We start from the raw sequence: 27,207 nt of genomic DNA, 5'->3' as shown, positions 1-27,207 counted from the left end.
CTTAAAAGTGACAAATCCCCTGGACCGGATGGAATTCACCCGAGAGTCTTAAAAGAACTGAAGGTTGAAATCGGAGAACTATTGCAAAAACTTGCCAACCTGTCAATTAAAACTGGACAGATACCGGATGACTGGAAGATAGCAAATGTCACGCCAATTTTCAAAAAAGGATCAAGAAGAGAACCGGGCAACTACAGACCTTTGAATCTTACGTCTGTCTCTGGAAAGATGGTTGAAGCATTGATTAAAGATAGCATAGTCCAGCACTTGGATACACATGACCTGATGAGAGCCAGTCAACATGGCTTTAGGAAAGGGAAATCATGTTTGACGAATTTACTTCAATTTTTTGAGACAGTGAACAAATTGATAGTGGAGAACCGGTGGACATAATATACTTGGACTCCCACAAAGCGTTCGACAAGGTTCCACATAAAAGACTTTTCAGGAAACTACTAAGCCATGGAATAGAGGGAGATATACTAAGATGGGTAGACAAATGGCTAGAGAACAGAAAGCAGAGAGTGGACATAAATGGGAAGTTCTTAGATTGGGAGAAAGTGACTAGCGGTGTGCCCCAGGGCTCGGTACTTGGGCCCATCTTATTTAATATTTTCATCAATGACCTCGAAGAAGGAACATCCAGTGAAATCATCAAGTCTGCAGATGACACAAAGCTATGCCGGGCAATCAGATCGCAGAAGGATAGAGAAATGGGCAGAGAAATGGCAGATGAAGTTTAATGTGGAAAAGTGCAAAGAAATGCATTTAGGCAGAAAGAACAAGGAACACGAGTATAAAATGTCAGGTGCAACTCTGGCTAAGAGCGAACATGAAAAGGACCTGGGTGTACTGATAGACAACACAATGTGCGGCAGCGGCAAAGAAAGCAAATAGATTGTTAGGCATGATAAAGAAGGGAATCATGAGTAGATCGGAGAGGGTTATAATGCCGCTTTATAGAGCAATGGTCACACCACACTTGGAATACTGTGTCCAACATTGGTCTCCCAACCTAAAGAAGGATATAAAACTGCTAGAGAGGGTGCAGAGACGAGCAAAGGTATGGAGAAAGGTATGGAGAACTTGGAATACGAGGAACAACTTAGGAGACTGGGATTGTTCTCCCTTGGGAAGAGGAGACTGCGAGGGGATATGATCGAGACTTTCAAAATACTGAAAGGAATCGACAAAATAGAGCAGGAAAATAAGTTATTTACAATGTCCAATGTGACACGGACAAGAGGACATGGACTGAAGCTGGGGAGGGACAAGTCCAGGACAAATATCAGGAAGTTCTGCTTCACGCAGCGAGTGGTAGACAGAGGAGGTTATTGCAGAATCCACCGTCCTAGGATTTAAAAGCAAACTAGATGCACATCTCCTTACGAGAGGCATAGAGGGATATGGGTGACTAAAATTACGCCAGATGTACACCTGGCTGGGCCTCCGAGTGTGCAGGTCACCAGACTTGATGGACCAAAGGTCTGATCTGGACATGACGGTTCTTATGTAACTTATGTAAGATAAATGATACATTTTTTTATTAGGCTAAATACATTTTTTTGACTTGCTTTTGAAGGCAATACTTCTTCAGGTCAAAAATGGACAAAAATGGTGTTTCCCCCAATGCAAGCTTAAGCAACATCTCTATATTGGTTCAGTCAGTTATCTTGTCAAGGTTGGATTAATGTAACTCAATGTACCTGGGTCTTTCAAAGGTCAGTCTGCAGAGGCTTCAGTTGATACAGAATACCGCTGCCAAGCTTATTTTCGGTAAGAGTAAATTCGATCACGTAACCCCATTGCTCAAGGAATTACATTGGTTTCCAGTGTATCTTAGAATTTAATTTAAGTGCATTTGTATTGCATTTAAAATTTTATTCGGCATCTTTACCACTCTGGTTCCTTTAGATTGGAATGTACTTAGATCTCATCTCGCTAGGAATTCACAAAAATTAAAACTTACATTTCCTTCCCTTAGGGGTAACAACAGAACCTTCATGAGATTCAGCCACTCTTTCATTTTCAAATTAACTGAGCTCTGGAATGAGCTCTGGAATGAGTTACCGCTTTCACTTAGAAGTATAGACCCCTTCGTTCTATTCTGAAAAGCTTTGAAAACTTTCTTGTTTACCAAACACTTTGGAAACTAAGCCATTCTAGTTCACATTTATTCTCTTGCTTTATGTATTTTGCTTACATTATTGTAAACCGAGTCGAGCTTTTTTTGATTGAAGACCTGGTCTATAAAATTAAGGTTTAGTTTAGTTTACTATGAAAAGAACCCTGCAAATGGTGCTGAACCAAGCACTGGACAGCTTAACAGTTTACATGTTCACACATCTTCTAAAATCGGTTTCTTATCCCTGTTTATATTTATTTATTTTTAAAATTTCTATATCGTTTTTTTTCCAAAACGGTTTATAGGGAATTATATACATAAAATTTTAAGTTAATACAAAATAAGAACAAAAACAGGCAGATTCTATCTTACATAAGGTCAATTGCTCAAAGAAATGCATCTACAAATAGTTGAGTCTTTCACATTTTCCTAAATGAGTTCCTCTCTCCACATTTTCGAATCTGGCCAACAAGGCCATTCCACAGCTTGACTCCTGCACTTGTAAAAGTCATGGCATTCGTTTCCACATATTTAGGGTTAGCCTTTGTTTTCAGCAATGCGGAACTATTGGAACACAATGATCTTAGTGGTTGATAACCAGACATCATACTCTTAAAAATTTCAGGAATTGTGGGGAAGAAGTGCATCCTGAATCATTGGCTTCAGGACTCCCCACCCACCATCTGGTATTGGCGCAATAAATTTCATCTGTTAATGGTATGGGAATCTATGGTTTTCTCGTTCCAGGAGTAAGCTTTTCTTGTCCATTTGGGCCTCTTATTTGGATACTTTACCCCCTATGATCAAAAGCCAAGTGGTCAATAGATTGCGGAAGCCAGTGGTTCCTTTATTGCCAGTGGGTTGAGGGCGGGTTTTACGGGGGTGGGGGTGGCGATTGGTGGGAGGGTGACAGGGTTGGGGTAGGGATGGGCTTTTACCGTGGTGAGGAATAGCTGGGTCCGGGCTATAAGAACACAAGCCTGGACTTCACTTGTTTCCGTGGTTCTATTGGTTGGTTGTTTTGTATTTGCTGTATATTGAAAATGCTATATCTGCTCTTTTGCGTGTATTTTGTCTTTTGAATAAACAGTTATATTTTTTAAAAAAATTTGAGGAATCGTAACATAAAGAAATTGGTGACATAACATAATTGCTTTGTATTGAATTCTGAATACAACTGGCAACCGATGCAATTGTTGAAGATATGGAGTAATATGCTCATATCTTGATGTTCCAGTTATACTGCCTTCTATATGATTAACATGAAAATTATTCATGTTGCTGTCACTACCAGCTTTCCCAGAACTGACTTTTCCTCATACCAGTCCTTAATCCTGAGAATCAAGCTAGCTCACTCGTAAAATGAATATCTAATTCTTTCTTCCTCCCTGTCTTCTCTGATCTTCTATAAATGATGTTTGAGTGTGTTTGAGATGCCAGAAAGTAAACCACATTTTTAAATATTTTTTTATAAAGTACACAGAAGTGTTTGTTTTAGTGTCTGATCCATTTCTGACTCTCTTTCCTTCAGCAGCTCAGGGGCTTTGAAAATTATTTAGCACAAATCTCTTTAATGCCCACAGCTTGCTGTCTTCCAGAGTCAGGTGGTGTAAGACTTTCAGTCAAATTTCATGGTCTATAGTCTTACTGTAGTTCTCAAAGAATGAAAAGGTCTGGAGAAAGGGATAAAATGTCTATAATGGAAGGAATTGGATATTTTTTAAAAAGTGAGTCAGTGCATTGTGTCACTAAAACATTTAGCCTCAGAGTAGCATGGTTAAATGTATTTTCTGGACAAAGAACTCTGATGGGCTGTGTAGTATGTGAATTCTCGAGACACAGAGGTCACTTGTTCAGAAAACAAGAAAAAGAACAGAATGTTAGAAAAATCATTATTTATACACTGATTAAATCACCTAATTTGAAATTTGTGAATTGCTTTGGAGCTCTGCCATCCTCCTTTCTGCTCCACTATGGTGTGTCCTTTATGGAGACATCATAATTTAAAAAAAAACACAACAAAAAACCAACCCAAAAAACTAGTGAAAAAATGGTACAATTTAATGTGGAAACTCAACAACTAGCTTTACATATTGTATAGAAACAGAGAAACTTGATGGCAGATAAAGGCCAAATGGCTCATCAAGTCTGCCCATCTGCAGCATCCAGTATCTCCTCCTCTCCCTAAGAGATCCCATATACCTGTTCCACACTTTCTTGAATTCAGCCACAGTCTTTGTCTCCACCACCTCTACTGGGAGACTATTCCATTTCTACTACCTTTCTGTAAAAAAAATTTCCTTCTGAGCCTATTATCTCTTAACTTCATCCTAAGCCTTCATTTGAAAAAGGGTGGAATTGGGTGAGCCTAGGGGGTAGGTCTATGGGTTTGGATTTTACTTATGGAAAATGTGGTAACCCTAGTGTGGATTGTCTCTAACCTGCACACAGGTGAACTATCATTCAGGCATTTGATGACTGCTTTAGATGGCAAGACATTAAGCAACAAAGAATGGTCAAGTTTCGGGAATCCTGTGGATTACAGGACCGGAGGCAACATGGATTCACTAGAGGTAGGTCTTGTCAGGCAAATCTGATCAATTTCTTTGACTGGGTGACCAGAGAATTGGATAGAGGATGTGTGCTAGATATGGTGTATTTAGATTTTAGCAAAGCCTTTGACAGTGTTCCACAAAGACATCTAATAAATAAACTGACGGGTCCCAAAGTGACGGGCTGGATCAAGAACTGGTTGAGTGGAAGGCGACAGAGGGTAGTGATCAATGGAGATCGCTCTGAGGAAAGGGATGTTACCAGGGATGTGCCTCAAGGTTCTGTTCTTGGGCTTGTTCTTTTTCACATTTTTATAAACGATATTGCTGAAGGGTTGTCAGGTAAGATTTGCCTCTTTGTGGATGATACGAAAATCTGCAATAAAGTAGACCGGATGGTGTGAATAACATGAAGAAAGACCTGGCAAAGCTTGAAGAATGGTCTGAAATTTGGTAGCTAAAATTTAATGCTAAGAAATGCAAGGTCATGCATTTGGGCTGCAAAAACCCGAAGAAACGGTACAGATTAGGGGGTGAAGAGCTTATGTGCATGACAGAAGAGCGAGACTTGGGTGTGATTGTATATGATGATTTTAAGGTAGCCAAACAGGTTGAAAAGGTGACGGCGAAAGCTAGAAAGATGTTAGGTTGCATAGGGAGAGGTATGCTTAGTAGGAAAAAGGAGATATTGATGCCCCTGCATAAGATTGTGGTGAGACCTCATTTAGAATATTGTATACAATTCTGGAGGCTGCACCTTCAGAAAGATTTAAAAAGGATGGAGTCAGTCCAGAGGAAGGCTACTAAAATGGTATGTGGTCTTCATCATAAGGTGTATGGGGACAGACTTAAAGATCTCAATCTGTATACTTTGGAGTAAAGGCGGGAGAGGGTAGATATGATAGAGATGTTTAAATACCTACGTAATGTAAATGCGCATGAGTTGAGTCTCTTTAATTTGAAAGGAAACTCTGGAATGAGAGGGCATAGGATGAAGTTAAGAGGTGATAAGCTCTGGAGTAATCTAAGGAAATACTTTTTTACAGAAAGGGTGTTAGATGCATGAAACAGTCTTCCAGGAGAGGTGGTGAAGACAGAGACTGTGTCTAAATTCAAAAGGTCCTGGGATAGGCATGTAGGATCTCTCAGAGAGAGGAAAAGATAATGGTTACTGCGGATGGGCAGACTAAATGGGCCCTTGTTGAGGAAGGGTTCTTGGAGTGGGTTCGCTCCGGGAAATTCTCAGAGGGAGGGTTCTTGTTGATGGAGGGTTCTTCGAGTGGGTAGACTTGTTGGGCCGACGGCCCTTTTCTGCCATCATACTCTATGTTTCTGTGTATCTGCTATCATGTTTCTATGTAACAATAAATAAGCAGGTCCCACGAACTGAACTGGAAATAAATCCTGATTTTACTGAGATCTCTGTTAACCCTGATTTTCCTCAGCTCAGCAATGAAGTGATTAAAGACTTAGCTCAGATCAAAGTTATTGCTATAGAATTGCAACTACCATTAGAGCAGGTGTCTTGCCAAAGGATCCGGCTCTGTCGGAAATATAACCTGTGTCACATAGCAGACGGCTCATAACAGCCTATTCATTTCGCCCATACATTTATTTAGTTAGTTTTATATCCCGTCCTCCCAGCTTACAAGTTTACATACATAACAAAGCATGGTAAAACATAACAAGACAAACATGATATGATGTGACCTAGCATGATGAGTATTGCATGACAAAATATAGGATGGCAACTTAACGTAGTAAACATAGTCTTATATATACAAGCTTAGCTTAGCATAGCATTGCAAACTGTCTTATATATGCAGGCAGTCCCCAGGTTAAGAACAAGTTACGTTTTTAAAACGTTTTTAAACCAACTGTCCAAGGGGGGACTGTTTATATATGTCAAAATGTACAGCGCTGCGTATGCCTTTCAGTGCTGTATAAGTGATAAGTAGTAGTAGTAGTAGTAGTAGTAATAGCAGTGTTCCCTCTAAGGTGCAGCATTCACAACCATACACTGTTCTTAATGTGGCCATGCATCATTCCTGAATCTGCTACAGGAGAAGTGTAGGATCTAGGCCACTGGAAATACTGCTCTGTGAAATCAACTGCAACTGCAACTGGGTTCTTAAGTATGAGTTGTAATTAAGTTGGGTGTCTGTAACTCGGGGACTGCCTGTACATGCATAGTATGGTGAATATAGCATGGCAGACATTGTATTATATGTACAAGCACAGCATAGCAAATATGGTATACAAGCATTACTAACCTAGTATCGCATGACAGTATGGCACTTATATATATATATAGATATACAATGGTACTTTGGTTTATGAGCATAATTTGTTCCAGAAGCATGCTCGTAATCCAAATCGCTAGTATATCAAAGCAACTTTTCCCATAGGAAATAATGGAAACTCAGATAATTCATTCCACAACCCACCTTGATGATGAAAGAGCACTAGAAGCCCACACTGTCTCCATGTCCTCATCTTTTGCAGGCAAGCCTGCACATCCTCGTGGGTTGGAGCGCCCTGCCAGGCCCACTCCCGGGCCCCCCAAGAAGGGAACAACAGCAGGAAGCCAAGCTTAGGACCATAAAGGCGGCCAACGTAGACGCTGAAGCAGCAGGAGAGAAAGTGGCTCATGGGCCCAACCTCCTTCTCCTATGGCATGCACAGGATTGTCTTGTGAGCCTCCTTGTCACCCACCGGCGCAGCTCACTCCCCCTGCACGCGCTGTGTTGTAAATGACCGCGTCACCTTCCCGCTTAACTTTGAGTGCCACTTTCAACCCGCACCGCCATCCGGTACGCCTCGACTGCGCATGTACCCGCAGAGCCAACATCCGGGGACGGACGCCGGCTCTCGCTCTCCACCAATTAGAGGCCGCTGAAAAGAAGGGCACAAGAATTTGGAGGTGGGTTTCAAAGGGAGGGTGATGAGAAAGTTTTCTTTTGTGAATCATTATCTTTTGGGGTTTCCTTGGTTATGAGTTGACCATGTTGGGAAATTCAGCGCATGCGTCTTTCAGAGAAGCTGTTCAGGTAGCACTTGTGATAGTGGTTAGGAGGACTCGTCTATCAAGTCAACACTTGTCTTGCAAGTCAAAGTTTACTGGAGTGTTTTGCTCATCTTGCAAAACACTCACAAACCGCATTACTTGCAAACCGAGTTTAACTGTATATATGAAACATAGCATGGTAAACGTGGAGGGGCATTTGGATGTATGGCACTAGACGTCCAAAGTTGGCAGTAAGAAAATGCCTATTTTTGAAAGGCAAATCACCATATGTGTAGAAATATATACATTTTTTAAATCCTCTGTCTGAACGTCTAGGCCATTGGGATGCCCAGACCATCAGGAAGTCTATCTTTATACCACACTAACTGATGCCCCGGCGTTGCACGGGTATTTAATTATAGCAATAACACTGTAAATGGATTCAAATAAAGATACTTTATAGTGGTGAATGAAATTATTTTTTTACAGCTTAATAAAAAGTACAATATTCAAATTATAATGTGAAATATTTGACAAAATGAATACAATACAACTAACGCAAAACGTGATTATAAACAACAATTTTAGTTTCACCTCCTGGAGCAAGAACATATAAATTCTTGGGTGAACCCACCCTTGAGCAAGCAACATAGAGTTGTGGGCCGCGAGACCCCCAGAACATATCACCCCAGGTAGTGAGGGATCTGCAACCAAGTTTCGTTCAAATCGGTCAAGCCGTTTTTGAATTACAGTGAGAATGGCAGCTTTTTACATTTTTTCCATTGACATGAATGGGTGAAATCTGATTTTCTGTTTGTAGCTCCGCCCACGTGTGCAGGTGGGCTGCGAGACCCCCAGAACATATCACCCCAGGTAGTGAGGGATCTGCATACCAAGTTTCGTTCAAATCGGTCAAGCCATTTTTGAATTACTGTGAGAATGGCAGCTTTTTACATTTTTTCCATTGACATGAATGGGTGAAATCTGATTTTCTGTTTGTAGCTCCGCCCACGTGTGCAGGTGGGTTGCGAGACCCCCAGAACATATCATCCCAGGTAGTGAGGGATCTGCATACCAAGTTTCGTTCAAATCGGTCAAGCCGTTTTTGCGTGATCGCGGCACATACACACACACATACATACACACATACATACCTCCGATTTTATATATATAGATTTTCAAACAAAATTTTGTCCAAGTCCCAAATGCCCAGAACAAGACCATTTGGACGTGGGAGGGACCAGTCCTGTAATGGACTGGCCACCCAGACATGGCAACAGAGCAGTGGGGCACCTTAGAAGGCACTGCTGTGAATTTCACAAAAAGGGTACCAGATAAACATCTCACCAGAACTCCCTTATAGGTTATTGTAAGCCCCCCCCCCAAAAAAAAAAACCTACTATATTCACCTGTCTACAACCCTAATAGCCCACATAAGAACATAACAATAGCCTTACTGGGTCAGACCAATGGTCCATCAAGCCCAGTAGCCCGTTCTCACGGTGGCCAAGACAGGTCACTAGTACCTGGCCAAAACCCAAGGAGTAGCAATATTTCATGCTACTGATCCAGAGCAAGCAGTGGCTTCCCCCATGTCTTTCTCATTAACAGACTAGCACCTATATGGAAGTAGAGTAGGGTTTTGGGGGGGGGGGGCTCACATTTTCCACCATAAATGTAGTGGTTAGTGTGGCTTATGGGCCTGGGTCCTCCTCTCTATGGTTCACTAGCTCACCACCCAGGCTACTTAAGACACCTGTGTGCATCTCTATTAGGCTTCCCCATACCAAATGCTGCTGTTTTAGAGACAGGTATGTACCTTTTTGTTTTCATTTTTGTATGGTGGAAGGGGATCAGTGAGTACTGGGCAAGTGTGAGGGGGTGTCTTAACTTGATGCATGCAGTGGTCATCTGGCCAGTTTGGGCACCTTTGTGGCACTTAGACCCTTCTAAAACAGGTCTAGTTTCAAACATATAAATTCAATCCAGGATGTCTTGCAAAATGTTTGTTTAGTACTGCAAGACATCCAAGTCTATCCCGACTTTGAGACTGCCCAAAGCCCGCCCATAACACACCTCCACCATCTCATGCTCTGAACATACAGAGGCAGGAACACCTTGCTAGACGTACAGAAAGACGATTTTGATTATTGGCACTTAGACGTCTTGATTTAGGTTGCTTTTTGGATATCTATGATTTTTGATTATGGGCCCCTATAGTATTATATATACACAAATGTAGCATGGCAAATATAGCATAGTAAACATGGTATACAAGCATGACTAACCTACTATGGCAAGACAGTATGACACTTAACATGGTAGGACCTAGAGCGATGGACATGGGATGGTAAATATTGTATAGTGGATGTAGCAAGTGAATTTGTAGCATGGTAGACATGGTATAGCAGATATAGTAAGAAAAATACAATGTATATATAGTAGAGTGGGAGAAAAGGTGACAGTATGACAAAATGTGGCAAAGCATTGTATGACAAAAACATAGCGTGGTCAGACATGGTATATATAGTATAATCTCATTATAATGGACTCGCTTATAATGGAACCTCGTCTATAGTGGACGAGGTCCGCTGGTCCCGACCGTGCGCCTTTATAAACATGCAGAAAATCATCGCATATAGCGGACTCGCATATGGATATAATGGACAACCAATTTGGTCCCCAGAACCGCTTTTAGCTGTAGTTTCTTCAGCTATAACGGACATGCAATGCATGTGGCATGCCGGTGATATAGTATCAAAATGCAGCCCAGAAGAAAATGACAGAGTATGACATAATGCTTTAGAACATCTTTTAGTGTTCTGGTTTTGCAATCGTTTCGTTTTGTTTTGTTGAGGTTTGTTTGCTGTTGAGTTGAGTTTGCTGAGTTTTGTTCTTGATGTTGCTGATATGCTTGTGCAGTGACTGTTCATTGATTGTACGTTGTTTCAAGTTGACCTAAATAAAGTTTTTAAAAAATGCAACTCTGGATATAATGGACTCTGGATATAAAGGACTGTTTTTCCAGGTCCCTTGAAGTTCGTTATAATATGATTATACTGTAGTAGATGATTCTGTGGGATCTTGCACAATGGAGGCTTGGTAGGGTAGAGCATTATTTGATGGGCAATATAGAGTGCGACAGTTCATGTTGCGGTGGGCGAAGCGCATCAGTGTTTGAGATTTATGACAGTAGATGGCTGGTGCTCTCCTTTGTAAGGTTTGGGAATTTGGGTAGTGCACTCTCATAGAAGGTCAAGGGAAGAGGTGGGTTTTTATTGCCTTCCTGAAGTTCAGTAGACCTTCTAATTATCTTATGTGGGTAGGTAGTTTGTTCTGGAGGTGCGGTAGATAGTGTGAGTACCTTCTATTATCCCTTTCTCTCCCTTAGAGATCCTGTGTTTCAGCTCATGAAGAATGCTGTAGTTAGAATGTTGCATGGTGCTATGAGGAGAAATCATGTGACCTTTCTGCTTAAAGACAGACAACAGCTACTGACTGTTTCAAGAATCAAATACAAAATCCTAATCTTAGTTTTCTGGGTCTGTCAAATGGGTATTCCATTCTATCCGGCTTCTTGGATCATCCCCTGAACCCCTACAGAGTAATCTGCTGTTTGAGCCTCCACCTGCTAAATTTGACATTATTAGGTGTACATTTTTTTTTCTTTTTAGGGACTTCTCTTTGGAATTTTCTGCTGAGTTAAGAGATGAATCTTCTCTCTTGAAATGGAAGGCAGATTGATGAGATGGCTCTTTGATCTCATCTTTGGCAAGACACCAGATATACTGTCCCTATAATGGACTGTGGGGACAGTGCAGCTAGTGTCTGGCTAGAAGGTTTTTCTTTGTCCTATTGTGGCCTCCTATTCTGTTTTAAGGTTCTAATTATTTTCCTATTAAGTCATGTCTCACTTTGTTATTGTTTTATTTAACATTGAGAATTTTAAGCCTTTGCCAGAAAGCTATAAATTATCAGTTGCAGGGAAATCATTTAAAGCTTAACATAGCCAAAACACAGATTATTATCTAGCTTTTCATTTGAAGATATCTCTTTAAATTTCTATCTTAATGATTTGTCCTATTCCCACTATCAATAATTTTCATAACTTGGGAGTTATATTTGACTATGCACTTTCAATGAGACCCCAGGTTCTGAAAATAATCAGGCAGGAGTTTTCTAAACTGAAATTAATTAGCAGATTGCATGACCTTCTTCGTTTTTTCAAATCCAGATTATTCAAAGTATGATTATGCCATATTTTGTTTATTGCAATGGCCTATTAATTTGACTGCACCAAAGATCTCTGAAAGCTCTGCAGGTAGTGCAGAATGCTACTGCCTGGGTTATTTTGGGGTTTTCACAGCATTGTCATATTACCCTGGTTTTGAAGGAACTTCATTGGCTTCCTGTAAAACAAATAATTATTTTAAACATTTTGCTTTTGGTTTTCAAAGCCTTGAATAATTTGGTACCACCAATAATTGCATCAGCATTGTGTATTTATCAACCTGTAAAAGCACTGAGATCCTTTGATGCATGTTCATTAGCAATTCCTTCCTTTAAGATGGATAGTTTGGAGGAATATCACTCAACCATTTTAAAAGTCATTGGACCTATTATGAAATTTCCATTGCTTTATCGCCTTGGCAATAAACAGCTTGTGTGTGAGTCCCCTTTTTCCCATCATCATATCCCCCTTATTCTTTCCTATCATAGTCCCCTCTACATTTGACCCCTCTCCTTTGCCTTTCTCAGTTTCCTGTTTTCCTCTCCCATTAAGAATTATTGTAAATATAAACTGCTCAGATGAATCAGATGGGTGGTATATCAAATATTTGGTAAACTTAAAATGGTTTACCACAAAATCTGGGAATAATGAAGAATGTGGACATTTTTTAAAAAAGAGAACTGAAAAAAATATTATTTCGACAAGTTTTGATGACTAGAATTTTCAGACCCATTTTTAGGGAGCATTGTAGTTTTGTGAACAACTAATTTGAGGGACAGAATGAGTTATTAATTTTTTGTGGAGTACTATTTATGAAGATTTTATGTTATGCATGTTTCTTTAATTATGTCTTTCTATTGTGAATATTTATTTGTGAGCCACCAATTACATTGGATATAAATATTTTAAATACGTATATAAATGTTATTATTTATTTTTGTTTGCTGTCTTGATGGATGGAGGCAGAATCACATCCCAAGTCTGCATTCAAATCAACAATTTACTAGAAGAGTGAAACTGACTAGATAGTGTCAAAATGGATTCAGGCCTAGTTATGGAATAGAGATGGTCCTTGTATCTCTGATAAACGATCTCCATAGGAACCATGAGAGGAAATTCACTTTGGTGTCAGTACTGCTAGATTTTTCACCAGCTCATAAGAACATAAGAATAGCCTTACTGAGTCAGACCAAGGTCCATCAAGCTCAGTAGCCCGTTCTCATGATGGCCAATCCAGGTCACTAGTACCTGGCCAAAACCCAAGGAATAGCAATATTCCATGCTACCGATACAAGGCAAGCAGTGGCTTCCCCCATGTCTTTCTCAATAACAGACTATGGATTTTCCTTCAGGAACTTGTCCAAACCTTTCTTAAAACCAGCTACGCTATGCTATCTGCTAGTGTACTGTAATTGGCAGAAATAGGTATCACTGGCACAGTGCTTGCCTGGTTCAGATCCTCTCTATGAGATAGGCAATAGTCCATACTGTTTGACTACATCTCATTGTCACCTTGGACATTGACCTGTGGGGTACCACAGGGACCTTTACTGTAGCCTATTTTGTTTAACATGTACCTCAAGCTACTAGCTGAACTGATCCAGTTGATGGATACTGAAATCCTGTAATTCCCTAACACTAGTGGGCACATACCTAACAAACTGACCCCTCCCCCCAACCGAATGCCAGGTCAGGAAGCATAGGGAACATAGATTCATCACTTCTGCTAAGCCTCCAAGTCTAAGCAACTGTGAGAGTAGCCTAATGAGAAGCTGGCTCTTTGTGATCCAGGTCAAAGTCATTTAACCAGGGCCATTGAGTAAGCCTGGTATAATGCCCATGGCTGCCCAACGGTAAGGGCTGTCTTAAGTTGCACCTTCCCTCCCTCCTCCCCATGAGGTCCAACATTACACCAAATTTTCCCCCTCCCATATCAAGTGTGGCATCATTCCATTTCCCCCTGCTGCCAGTCCTCCACATGTGACAGAGGGAGTGCTGAAACTTGCCTCTTGCTGGTGAGGCCTTTCCTGCCTCCCTGATCAACTTCCTGTGGTTGAGGAGGAGGGGAAGAGGGAGAGAGCGAGCAGAAACAGAATGGAACAGATGCTGGACCAATAAAGGGAAAATAGAGGGAAAAAGACACCAGACCACTTTCTTTCAACATCATTTTAATTTAGCATGCGGTAGTGAAGCTTCGAAGGTAGCAGTGCTGGGATGGCCTAACCATTAAGTAGACTACCGTAAGTGGTAACCTAGGTCAACTGCTCTTTGGAGATGGGGGTAGGGGAGGGGCAGCAAGGAGTTAATATTGAAGGCTTGCCCAGGGTACCCAATACCTTTGAAATGACCTCTTCTAAGTGTAATGGTTGCATGGCGGTGTGAGTTGAATCTGCATGGAAGCTACAGAAGAAAGACCTTAACAGAATATGGAAATTTCAATCTATCTTCTGAAATAAGAAAAATTGTAATGAAAAGGAGAAAAACAGTCTGTTTTGTTTTAAATATTTCCACAGAAAACAAACATTATTTTTTTTTCTCCTACCATTAAAAACAACAAGTAATATGCTAATGTGCTTCCAAACACATCTGAAAAGCAACTGTGAAGAAGAAGTTTGTTTAATGCTACCCTAGCCTAAAATGATTTAAAGATAACAGAAAAACTTGAAAATTGTCAACTTGGCAAATATTTACATGCCTGTACAATTTTTCATGTAACATAGTATAAGACGACAGATAAAGACCTGAACAGTCCATCCAGTCTTCTCATTCAAAATACATGATTATATTAACTTGTCTTTTCTTTGATATTTCTGGGCCATAGACTAAAGTCTACCTGGTATTGTCCTAGGTTCCAGCTGCTGAAGTTGCCATCTAAGCTCACTCCAGCCTCTCCAACCATCCCGTTGTTTGCAGGATATCTACTGTAAAGTCTGGCCAGTAACATCCTCATGTTCCAAGTTAGTGGAGTTCCCATTGATGCCCTCCCCAGCCCAAGCTACACCGAATCACCATAAATGGGACACAAACTGTACAAGTCTGTCCAATACTGGTCTAAGTTCTTTAATTATACTGTAGTAACATGACGGCAGATAAAGACCTGAACGTTCCATCCAGTCTGCCCATATTGTTTTGTATGGGGGAAGGGGGAGAAAAGACGGAAAAATATTTTCTGGGACTGACATTTCACCTTGTCATATATAACTAATCTTTCAAAAGTAGCACTGGTGAGGTTTATTCATGCATTTAAAAGTTTATGTCATTGTATTTGAAGCTGCTTTCTCACTCAAACAAGATACAGGAAAGCCTGAGTTTTTCTAAGGTGCCTTGCCCATATCACCAGCTTCTGTGTTCCATTTCTTTCATGAGTCTAGGACAGGGGTAGGCAATTCTGGTCCTCAAGAGCCGGAGCCAGGTCAGGTTTTCAGGATATCCACACTAAATATGCATGAGATAGATTTGCATCTCAAGGAAGCAGTGCATGCAATTCCATCTCATACATATTCATGGTGGAGATCCTGAAAACCTGACCTGACTCCGGCTCTTGAGGACCGGAATTGCCTACTCCTGGTCTAGGAAAAGCTATATGCAGAAGTGAACTGCATTCTTGACATAGTTTTCAAGAGAGACACTGTCTTTTAGTTCAAGTAACCATTAGACTTGGACCTGGTTTATATTTTAAAGTGGAAGGAGAGCTTTGAAAGCGGAAGATAGCTGCAGAATTTAACCTTTGTCAACACAAACAGGCAAGGACTTGCCAGTGGTTCCTGTTCAATCAGACTCTAGTACAGGGGAATGTTTCATACAAGAACTATGTTGCCACCTCAGCGTTTCCTAATTTGTGCATTTCCCCAAGCACATGTTGGAAGGAAGACATTTGCTTTATGGATATTGCATTACATGAGCTCAGTACAAATGCAAAGATTTTCTTTTTAATTTGAGAAGAAAATGACAAATGATGGCTTGGGGGGGAGGGGGAGGGAAATATCTTCAGTGTTGTTCATATGGACTCGAGTTTCATGCCCTTGAGAATAGTCAGATCTGAATCAGTACAACAACATGGTCTCAGGCTGGGGAGTGGGGTGGTAAGAGTGGACACATTACACCTCAGATTGCTTGCTGTTTGAAGGAAGGCATTCATGATTAATGGTACTCAGCATGAAGGTCAATTACAATGAGTAGTCCTTGAAGACTGAGCCTGCTTCCACTTCATTCAGCTGCATTGCAGCTTGTAGCAAAATGTTATAAAGGAGGTGGTTATATAAATATCAAGATGCTCTTAACGATGCATGTTCTGCAGATTATGCCTGAATGACAAGAATTGCAAACAGGTGTAACTGTACCTATTGCCTTGCTCTCATGCAGATAATGGTTTCCCCTCTTTTTTTTTCTATGCTTTATGTGTGCCATGGGGAGGAGATGTGCAGGCGTCGGCAGACTCCCAACAGGACGTGCCTCTCCTTCTCTTCGGCCCTCTTTCCTGCTGGCATCCCCCCCACTGGCATGTCAGGGCTTGTCTGAAGGGCCTTTGCACATGTGTGGACGTCAACACGATGACATCATGACTACACCCGTTCACTTCCGGGTGCTTCAAGCTGTGGCCACTACCTTTAGTGTGCCACAGCTCGAGAAAATTTAACGGACACTGCTATAGACATAGCAGCACTGCTATAGACTAAGTACCAGCACCATAAATGCATCTAATTTTAGGTGCCAGGAAGGTGTTTAATTGGTGCCTTATCTGTAACAAAGGAGGTGCCTACTTTATGGAATTCTGGTGCAAATATGTACCTACTTACAGTTTAGGCATTGCTATGTACACTATAGAGCTGGTGTCAATGCTCACTCTTAGACTGCTAGTAGATGGAGTATCTTCCCAGCCTCCTTTTAGTGCACAGTACAGAGAGCACACCTGAAGATTAAACAACTCTTGTAAGGTGGCAACATTGCTCTTCACTTGTGCAGGGTGCGGCAGGGCGACACCAGAAAGGGTTCGTCGACCGGAGAGCTAAGTTCTAACTTGTAGACATTGTGAATAGACTCATTGGTCTGTAGTGACTTAAGTCCACTCTCCAAAAAACAGGGACAGCCAGCCCCCAACTTGGGGGTATTGGTGGATATAACAATGAAGCCGGCGGCACAATGCGCAGCGGCCTCAAAGAAGGCGAACAGAATGTTGGGCATTATCAAAAAAGGTATCACGACCAGAACAAAGGAAGTTATCCTGCCACTGTATCAGGCGATGGTGCGCCCGCATCTGGAGTACTGCGTCCAATACTGGTTACCATACCTTAAGAAGAATATGGCGATACTCGAGAGGGTCCAGAGAAGAGCAACAAGGATGATAAAAGGCATGGAAAACCTTTCATATGCTGAAAGGCTAGAGAAGCTTGGGGCTCTTTTCCCTGGAAAAGCGGAGACTTAGAGGGGACATGATAGAGACTTATAAGATCATGAAAGGCATAGAGAAAGTGGAGAGGGACAGATTCTTTAGACAACAAAAACAAGAGGGCATTCAGAAAAATTGAAAGGAGACAGATTCAGAACAAATGCTAGGAAGTTCTTCACTCAGAGGGTGGTAGACACCTGGAATGCGCTTCCAGAAGAGGTGATAGGACAGAGTACGATATTGGGTTTCAAAAAGGGATTGGATGATTTCCTGAAGGAGAAGGGGATTGAAGGGTATAGACAGAGGGTTACTATACATGATATTAAATGATTAGGGAATAAAAGGTTTAGGTAAAGGATCACTTACAGGTCATGGACCTGGGGGGCTGCCGCGGGAGCGGACTGCTGGGCACGATGGACCCCTGGTCTGATCCGGCAGAGGCAATGCTTATGTTCTTATGTTCTTATGAATATTGGGAGAAAGGACCGGCTAGCCATCATTGGCTAGATCTGCTGGAGCTGATCGGCTGGTCTCCTGTAAGCCCGAAAGGGCTGTCTCTGGCTAAAGTGGGTCTGCTGAAAGTTTCGAGCCCAGCCTGGTTGATACTTTCTGGACTCTTGCTATCAGGAACAGCTTTGAGATTTTCCCCCTGGCTCATGGGGTCAGTCTTCGGGTAGCTGCCGGAGTTAGAAGTCATCTAATTCCCAGACTAACTTTTCCAAATCTTCTCGATAAAGAAGCTGCCCTCTAAAGGGGAGCCTGGTAAGTTAACACTTAGATGCTGGGTCCATAGTCCAATGGCGCAGCCAGAGAATGCAACGGGCATTGATGGACAGGGCTATTTGTTTGACCGACACTCAAATCAGGTCGTACAGGGAGTCTGCCAGGTAGGCAAGCCCAGTCTCCATAGATGGGAGTTTCCTAAAGTCTATTGAATTACACTGTGCCATCTCATCTGCCATATGCTGAGCCCAAGTGAGGCTGGCCTGATCTGCCTAAGAACTACACACCACAGGGAAAGGGTTGTGACTTCAAAAGGAAGTTTGAGGAATGTCTCCAACTTACGATCTTGCATATCTTTAAGTGCTATGCCACCTTCCTCAGGTGTGGTGGTCTTCATAGTAACAGCAACAACCAATGCATCCACTTTCAGCCACTTCAATTTGTCCAATTCCTCCTGTGGGATAGGGTAAAGTGTGCCATAGAGCATGACACCTTTAGACCTGTGTCTTGGAGAGACCACTGAGTGGTGATCAGTTTCTGGATTGCCTTGTGGACTGGAAAACATCTGGAAGGCCATATAATACTGGTCATCTTAGGGTTGGCTCAGCCATCAGTAGTGGGATTGGGAGATGAGATATTAAGTGCCTCTAGGGTCTAGAGGATAAATGTTCCTCTTTCCTAAAGACCCGAATGGCAGAAGGTTCATCTGACCCTTCTGGGGCCAATTCCTTTTGTTCCAGGGCCTCCACAAGTGACGCAGAGTCTGAGTTCTCCGACTCTGCACTTGCCGACCGTCCCTTTGAATGGCATGACCCTTGAAAATTCAGGTCAGCCTGCAATCAATGGTGTTTGGAAACCAGATCATCTTCAGACGACAGACTAGGCACTGGAGGCTCGCCAGCTGGGTTAGCTTGCTTTAACAAATATGCCTGATGAAGGAGAATAAATTTAGGGGAGAAGGGAAACTGCCACCCAGGATCCCCATAGCTACCTAGGTCACCAGGGATCCTGAAGCAACCTGAATGGCCCCAGCAGCAGTACTACCCTGTTATTCCAACAGTTGCCCTGTTATTCCAACAGTTGCTGTCCTAAAGGGCTCTTTGGGGTCCCAGTGTTATCAGATGACCATGACCCTGAGTTCAGCACCAGGCTTAATGAGCCTCTAGAAGAGAAACCCTCTAAATTACTTCCTACTATTGAGAAAACTGATGTGGGAGCGGCTATAAGTGTCCCTGACATCCCTACCACCCGGAAACAGCTGCTACAGAGGCCTGAAGGCTCTCTCTGCTTCCCACAGCAGGAGCATCACTTGATGTGTTCAGCCGCCATTTTCAACTGTTCTTTTTGCTGGAGTTGCTATCCTCTGTGCAGCCATGCGGTTCACGCCTGTAAATTTTTTCTTTTAGAGGGCTGTGCACCACAGGAACACTTCTCCCAACTGTGGGAGACTGCTGAGAACTGTGGAAACGCGTTGACACTGCTTGTAAGAAACTGCAAGTTGTGCCACCAATGTGTAAGAAGAAAAAACTGCTGAGCTCTTACCCCACCACTTCCAGATGAGCATCCTACCAGACAAGTATTGGCTGTCACAATTTTGGAGGGAGCCTGAACCCAAAATATTGGGAGGGGGGGAGGGCAGGCCCCTGAGGCCCTTTATGCCATTGTCATAGCAACATAGTAAATAACAGCAGATAAAGACCTGAACGGTCCATCCAATCTGCCCAACCGCCGTAGACTCTTTGGCAATTTCTGGGTGTGTGGCTATTATGGGTGACGGTCCTTGATGGTCCCCCCTTAAGGCTAGCTGTACATCTGATTACCTGCAACTGTTTTGCTTGAAATAAAAGCAATGTGCTTCCAGCAACACCGCTAGGGTTACCAGACATCCAGATTTACCCAGACATGTCCTCTTTTTAGAAGGCATGTCCGTGCATCTGGACAGCTTTTCAAAACCCGGCACTTTGTCTGGGTTTCGAAAAGCAGATCGTGTCATGAGGGGCATCCACGCACGCGTGGATACAACGCAGTGACATCATCGCTTCACATCCACCCGTGCGTGGATGCCCTCCTGACCAAGATGAGCCGGCTGAAGGGGGGCAGGGCGGGGTGAGGCTGGGGCATGGCATGGGCGTAGCGGGATGGGGATGAGTGGAACTGGGCGAACCTGGAGGCGGGTCTTAGGGTACGTAAAATCTAGTAACCCTGTACACCGCCCCGAGAGAACTCTCTTATCTCAGATAAAAAGCATTAGAGCTGCATATATTTAGTCACTTCCTGTGAAGAAATTCAACCCAATGTGTACATGCCATACACCATACCAGACTGTGGAATTATTTCAGATCAAAGAAAGTATCTCGGTTTTCTAGCAAAATGAAAACCGGACAAAAAAGTAGAATCTCCTTTAAAGTTACAGAAAGCAACAATGCTGTTGTTAAAAGTCTCAACCTAATTTCATTGTGATTGCCAGCAGGAAATCTTTGTGCATTGAACAAGGCAAATAAATACAAATCCTTTTACTCCCTGCCTTGTATTCTATGATTTGCAGACCTTAGGCCATGAGTCATGGATAGATCAGCAGTAAAAGAACAGCCAATTCCTTCCTGCTGCAGATAAAAAGATTTATCAGAGGGCCAGAAAATAATGCCTTTCCTGGTAAATATATTATTATTAACCAATTTGACCTGGATGAGCAAATAATATTTGATTCACTCTGCTCCTGCTAGTTTAAGGTCAGTTGTTAAATCAGCTGGTGAGATTAAACTGCAGAGGGATGCTAATTTTGCATTCAGATTATTTCACTTGAATTGAAGAACCTCAGGATAGAAAATAATGATAAAATGCTCTCTTGTCAAATCTTTTTCTATCAGGGACCACATTTTATATTTTGTAACATTCGAAGGGCCAAAACATGCACTGTCATATTTTGCCGCATGTTTCATCAAATAGTGCAAAATATGATGTCACATTGTCTTCTCCCCAGCTTTCACTCAGTCTTGCTCTCTCTCTCATGTACCCTCCAGTCCAGTCCAGTCTGTCTTGCTCTCATGTACCCACCAGCCTTCACTCAGTCTCTCGTTCTCTTTTTCCTATGAACTCACTTCAGTCTTCACCTTCACCTGGCTTCAGCCGCAGAAGAAACAGTGGGATTCCTACTTCGCCACCACAACACAGCTTTCTGCAAGTTTGAGCCAAGGGGGCTAGAAGTTTGGGTTGGTCTTCTGCAAGACTTTAAACACCAAGACTAATCTGAACTTCTGGCACCATGTGGCTCAAACGTACAGAAAACTGAGTGGGGAAGCAGGAATTCTGCTGTTAGCACCACAAGAATTGTCAAGCTTCTAAGGATCAGAAAAAAGCACTTTATAGGCCAGATTCTGGTCCATTCACCGCAGGGTAGACAAGCCTCATCTAGAACAGTGTTTCCCAACTTCTTCAGGCCAAGTACTCCCTAAGCCTATCAAATACCAACCGACTACCCCCGCACAAGCTCTATCCCAGACCCGCCCAAGCTCCGCCCCTGACCCCACCCCCATAATAATAGTGCTAATTGTATCGCAATTTCTACCATCCATTTTTCATATACACACAATATAATATTATTAATACATAATGGTAACCACAAAATTATAAAAACAAAACAAAACACAAAGAACACTGTTCGCAGAGAAAATATTAAGCTTATTAAACTTGAAACTTGATCATTTATATTTATTTATTTTTCAAAGAGGTCAAGGCAGATGACTTTAAAATATGCAATCAGTAACAACTATAGAAAAATAGACAAATATAGAACAAGATATAGACAGCAGATATAAATTCACAAAATGGACACATTTTGGTCACTAAATTGAAAATAAAATTATTTTTTCTACCTTTGTTTGGTGATTTCATGAGTCTCTGGTTGCATTTCCTTCTGACTGTGCATCCAATATTTCTTTCTTTCTGCATCCTGCACGCTTCCTCTCTCTGGACCCCATTCCATTCCCCAACCACCATCTCTCTCTCTCTCTGTCCCTCCATGAGTCCAACTTTTCTTCCTCTCTCCTCCACCCCTATTGACAATATGTCTCCTTCTCTCTCTCTGTCCATCTGTCTTGAGAGATCCAGGCATCTTTTCCCATTTCTCAACCCCCAGATCATGTGCAGCATTTTTCACCACTGCCCACCAGCCACATGCCCATTTCTCCTTCTATCACTCCTCTCCAGCACAATGCCATATTTCTCCCTCCATCACTATGTCCAACATTCCAACATGTCCAACCCTTGCATCCCCTTCAATCTGTCCCTTTGTTCATTATCCACCACCATATCCAACATTTCTCCCTCTCATCCTTCTATTCCCCATGCATCTCTACCTCATTCTTCTCTCTCTATGCCCAATTTTCCTTTCTTCCTTTCCCCATGTGCACCATCTCTCACTCACACACTCATGCCCACCAATTCTCCCTTTCTATTCCCTCCCTTCTGTGTCTCATGTTCATGCCCCTTCCCTTCTTTCTGTGTTGAGTTTGTGGCCCCTCCTCCTCTCTGCCTTCCAGCTTTGTCCCAAAATTAAGTTGTATGCCGGGGATCCTTGCTTATCCCGCCTACCTGCAGCCCCCCTCCCCCGAAGCTGACCCATCCACAGAAGCTGCAGGCACCGTCAGGAATTCCTACCCGCCCGGCTACTCCCTGCTAAAGCTGCTGCCAAGGATCCCTCCCTGCCTCCCTCCCTGCATGCCTGTCTACCGCACCACCCCACACCTCCAAAGCTGATCCTGTTACTTTGTTGGAGATGGACTCACTCCAATCTCCCCCAGAAGCAACTCCATGCAGGGACGGCGTGTGCAGTGATTCACACACTGCACATGGCTGGCTCAATTTTATTCTTATATACCGCCAAAGCCATAATAGTTTGAGGTGGTTTACAATAAGAAGTGCTGGACAATCTGTGAAAAACAATATAAATCATCAGAAATACATAAAAGATAAAAAGATTAAAAAATTAAAACAATGAATCCTTAGGTTACAAATCGATCAAACAACAAGTTTTTCCAGAAATTGGTTCTTGATGTAAAGCCTACTGGATATGACACGGTCCATGTTTCAAATAATTCTTCTACCTCAGGCGTCCAGAGTGTGGCGCAGTGACTAAAGATACAGTCTCAGTACCTTGGGGTTGTGGGTTCAAACCCACGCTGCTCCTTGTGACTCTGGGCAAGTCACTTAATCCCCCTATTGCCCCAGGTACATTACATAGACTGTGAGCCCACCGGGAAAAATGCTGAATAAACCCATGTAAACCATTCTGAGCTCGCCTGGGAGAACGGTATAGAACATTGAATACATAAATATTAATTACATAGATATTCCAGAACGTATGAACAAAAAAATCTAGGGGCACTGGTTGAAGAAACTCTCCTGTAAAAAGTGCTGCTCAGAAAAATAGTGATCGCAGTAATCTATCCACTGTGATCTTTTTGCTGAAGCTAGAAACCTGCCTCCAGAACATCAGCACATGGCATAGGAAAGCCTTGCAGAGCTGCACGGAGGTGGCTTAAGTAGTGTGAGAGGGGGAGGGGGGCTAATGACCCATAGAGAGGAGGACCCAGACCCATAAGCCACTCTAACCACTGCATTCATGGTGAAATATGTGTAACCCCCAAACCCTATTGTACTGCAATATAGGTGGCAGCCATAAGGGTTATTGGGGTAGTAGACAGGTGGGTATAATAGGTTTGGGGGGGGGGCTCTCCATGACCTATAAGGGAGTTGTGGTGAGATGTTTATGTGGCACCCTTTTTATGAAGTTCACAATAGTGCCCTGTAAGGTGCCCCACTACTTTGTTGCCATGTCTGAGTGTCCAATTCATCACTTTGATGACCCCTCCCACATCCCAAAGGTCTTGTTCTAGGCGTTTTTGATTTGGACAAATTTTTGGACGAGAATGGCTTATAAAGATGGATTTCTTAGCGGTCTGGATGATCAAACAGCTGGACGTACAAGTAGATGATTTTTCAAAAAAAAAAAAAAAAAAAAAATTTTTTTTGAAGTATTTTTCAAGAATGGACTTTGGACATGTACGACTTTCTCTTATGCCATGCTTTCCAACCACTGCATCTTCAGGTGTACTTCCCACTTTAGCATTGAAGTCCCCCATAATGATCAGTAGATCTTGTTTCAGCATTTGATCAATTTCATTTTGAAGAAGTTATTCATAGACCAATTTTGCATTCTCATCTTCCACCTCTGTTGTTGGACAATATACTTGGATTAAGGTGACATTGATTGGCTTTCCCTGTAAACTGATTGACATTATCACTGATAACATTGTACTTAAAACCTGTTATACCATTCTTAAGACAGGTCCAAGAGGTTTACAATCATATTACAAAATAGGAAGGAACTCCATCTATTAAAACAGGACAGACCTATATAAAACAAACATCAAAATATATATACAGACTGAAACAATCAAGCTATCAAATATCCTTGATCCATTTAATGTTAAAGGATTCTAACCATCCAACCATTTCTTCCAATAAATGAATAATTTCTGAAACATTTAGATCTGCTCCAAATGTCTCTTGCAAATAGAAGGTTTTAAGCATGATTTAAAATGCTTTAATATTTGTTTCCATCCTCAAGTCACGGGGCAGATGATTACACAATTGAGGAGCAATGAAATAAAAAGCTTTTTTCCCCCGTAAATTCCTATTGTGCCTTATTTGCTAAGGGAAGCACTAATCTATTATCCTGTATCGATCTTAAAACCCTAGTTGGACTTGTTTTATCATACAGATAATCTGGTTGATGCAGATTAAGTGCTTTAAAGGTAAGTAACAAAGTTTAAAATTGAATTCTATAAAAAACTGGCAACTAATGAAATTGCAAATAGAGCAGAGATACTCTATCAAATCTCTTGTTGTAGCCCAACAACGTAATGGCGGAGTTTTGAATTGTTTGTAATCTTTTAAGATTACTTTTTGAAATACTCATGTAAACGATATTGCAGTAATCTAATTTAGAAATTACCAATGCATGCATAAGAGTATGCGAACTTTGTTGTTGAAAATATCCTCTAACCGCACATAATGCTCTTAGAGAATAAAAACCTTTCTTTACTAAAGCTGAAACTTGACTTTCAAAGCTTAGTTTGTATTCCACAATTACTCCAAGGTATTTAAAGGTCTTTTTGATTGAAAATGGCCCTGTCCTGCAATTGTAAGTGCTATTAATTTTTCATATCTGTATGCACTTTTTCTTCAGTTTGAAAAATGAATAAAGATTTAAAAAAGAAAATGGCCCTGTCCTGTCCAATTGAATTCACTGATCCGTATAAAATCAATTTTGAATTTTTCCATTTGATCTTTAACAATTTCCAATTTTCCTTGATTCATGCTTCTTATGTTCCATTTTCCTATGTTGAGAACATATTTACAGCTTCTGATCTCCCTTTTCTGTCCAGCAACATCAGCATCAGGACATCCTGGTTGCTTTGATCCATCAGCTTCACAACCACTGGACATACTCTTGCTGACAATCAGCTCTTCCCAACATAGGGGACCATCTTCCAGCACTATACGAGTACACCGATTCTTTATGTCTCATCATCATCATCAAGTTTTCTTGGCAGAACACAGAAGTAGATTGCTGGGCCTTTCTTCTGCACAGTATAAATTTGATGTTGTCACCGTTGTCGCATCAAAGATGATCTTTCACCTCCAACATTGCCCATCTGCTGCTGGCAGATGGGTGGTACATTGTTAGTTTGGTATCTCCGCCGAAACCTGTCTGCCTTGAGAGACCCTGCTGATAGTGAAATTACCGATGGCATAGCTTTCAGCTTATCTGATGCGCGCAAGCCACAGTGGTACGACATGGTACATACATACATCTACCATGATTGAGGGACTTTTCATAAGAAGCTGAAAATATGCTTTTTTATTAATTATTTTGATTATTAATCAGAAGACCATGACTTAATATTGTTGCTGGAAATTGAGACTAATAGTAATTATTATTAAGTTATTGTGGGGGGTCTTTTACTAAGACGCACTAGCCGATTTAGTGCGCGCTAAATATTAGCATGCGCTAAATGTTAACGTGTCCATTATAGTCAATGGACACGTTAGCATTTAGCGCATGCTAAATTGGATAATGCGCCTTAGTAAAAGGACCCGAAAATGATTGGTGTCAGGTCAAAAGCGCGCCGGGACAAAGGCGCGCGCAGACAATTGAGCGCAGTGCGGAGGTGCGCACCGCACAAAATTACTGTTTTTACGGCTCCGACGGGGGGGATATGGGGGTGAACCCCCTCACTTTACTTAATAGAGATCGCGCCGCGTTGTTGCGGTGTTGTGGGGGGGGTGTGGGGGGTTGTAACCCCCCACATTTTACTGAAAACTTCACTTTTCCCCTGTTTTTAGGGAAAAAGTTAAGTTTACAGTAAAATGTGGAAGGTTACAACCCCCCACAACGCCAGCGCGATCTCTATTAAGTAAACTGGGGGGGCTCCCCAACAAAACCCCCCGTCGGAGCCCCTAAAAACTGTAATTTTCTTCGGCGCGCGCCTCCGTCTTGCGCTCAGTTGTCGGCGCGCGCCTTTGTCTTTCGCCGAGTTGTCTATGAACCAAATGATTAGTATTGCATTGCATTAGTTTTTGAATGATGATATTTTCAGACTTTGTATGCCCTCCATAATGCACTTGACACTGCCTTTGAAAGGTAGATTATAAACGCTAAGAAACGAACAGCGAAGATAAAGGAATAAAACAAGACTGTGGAGTGCAACCTTGCATACAAAGAAATCCTTTATTAATACAACTAGTCTTTAAGCCCGTTACATTAACGGGTGCTAGAATAAATGTGTCTGTCTGTCTTTCTTTCTGTCTCTCTCTCTCTCTTTGGCCGGTCTGTCTGTCTTTCTTTCTTTCTGTGTTTCTCCTTGACCACTGTCTGTGTGTCTGTCTGTCTTTCTGTCTCTTTCTCTCTCTCTCATTGGCCGCTGTCTGTGTGTCTTTCTGTCTTTCTGACTCTATCTGTCTCTCTCTTTTGTTGGCCTCTGTCTGTCTTTCTGTCTCTCTCTCTCCTTGGCCGCTGTCTGTGTCTTTCTGTCTCTCTCTCTTTGGCCGCTGTCTGTCTGTCTGTCTCCTTGGCCGCTGTTTGTCTGTATTTTTTTTTATGTGTCTCTCTTTCCATGT

At 42.0% G+C, this 27,207-nt stretch overlaps 1 protein-coding gene across 3 annotated transcripts in view; it reads right to left on the bottom strand.

Moving 5' to 3' along the window:
- The window catches only part of ITGB6 (integrin subunit beta 6), a 183,896-nt gene that overhangs the window by 42,466 nt on the left and 114,223 nt on the right, over positions 1 to 27,207 (bottom strand). The gene's annotated exons all lie outside the window — the stretch shown is intronic.

Source organism: Geotrypetes seraphini, chromosome 5 (genome assembly GCF_902459505.1).
Source record: "Geotrypetes seraphini chromosome 5, aGeoSer1.1, whole genome shotgun sequence".
Classification (NCBI taxonomy): Eukaryota; Metazoa; Chordata; class Amphibia; order Gymnophiona; family Dermophiidae; genus Geotrypetes; species Geotrypetes seraphini.
This window is presented reverse-complemented; position numbering and strand designations above follow the sequence as displayed.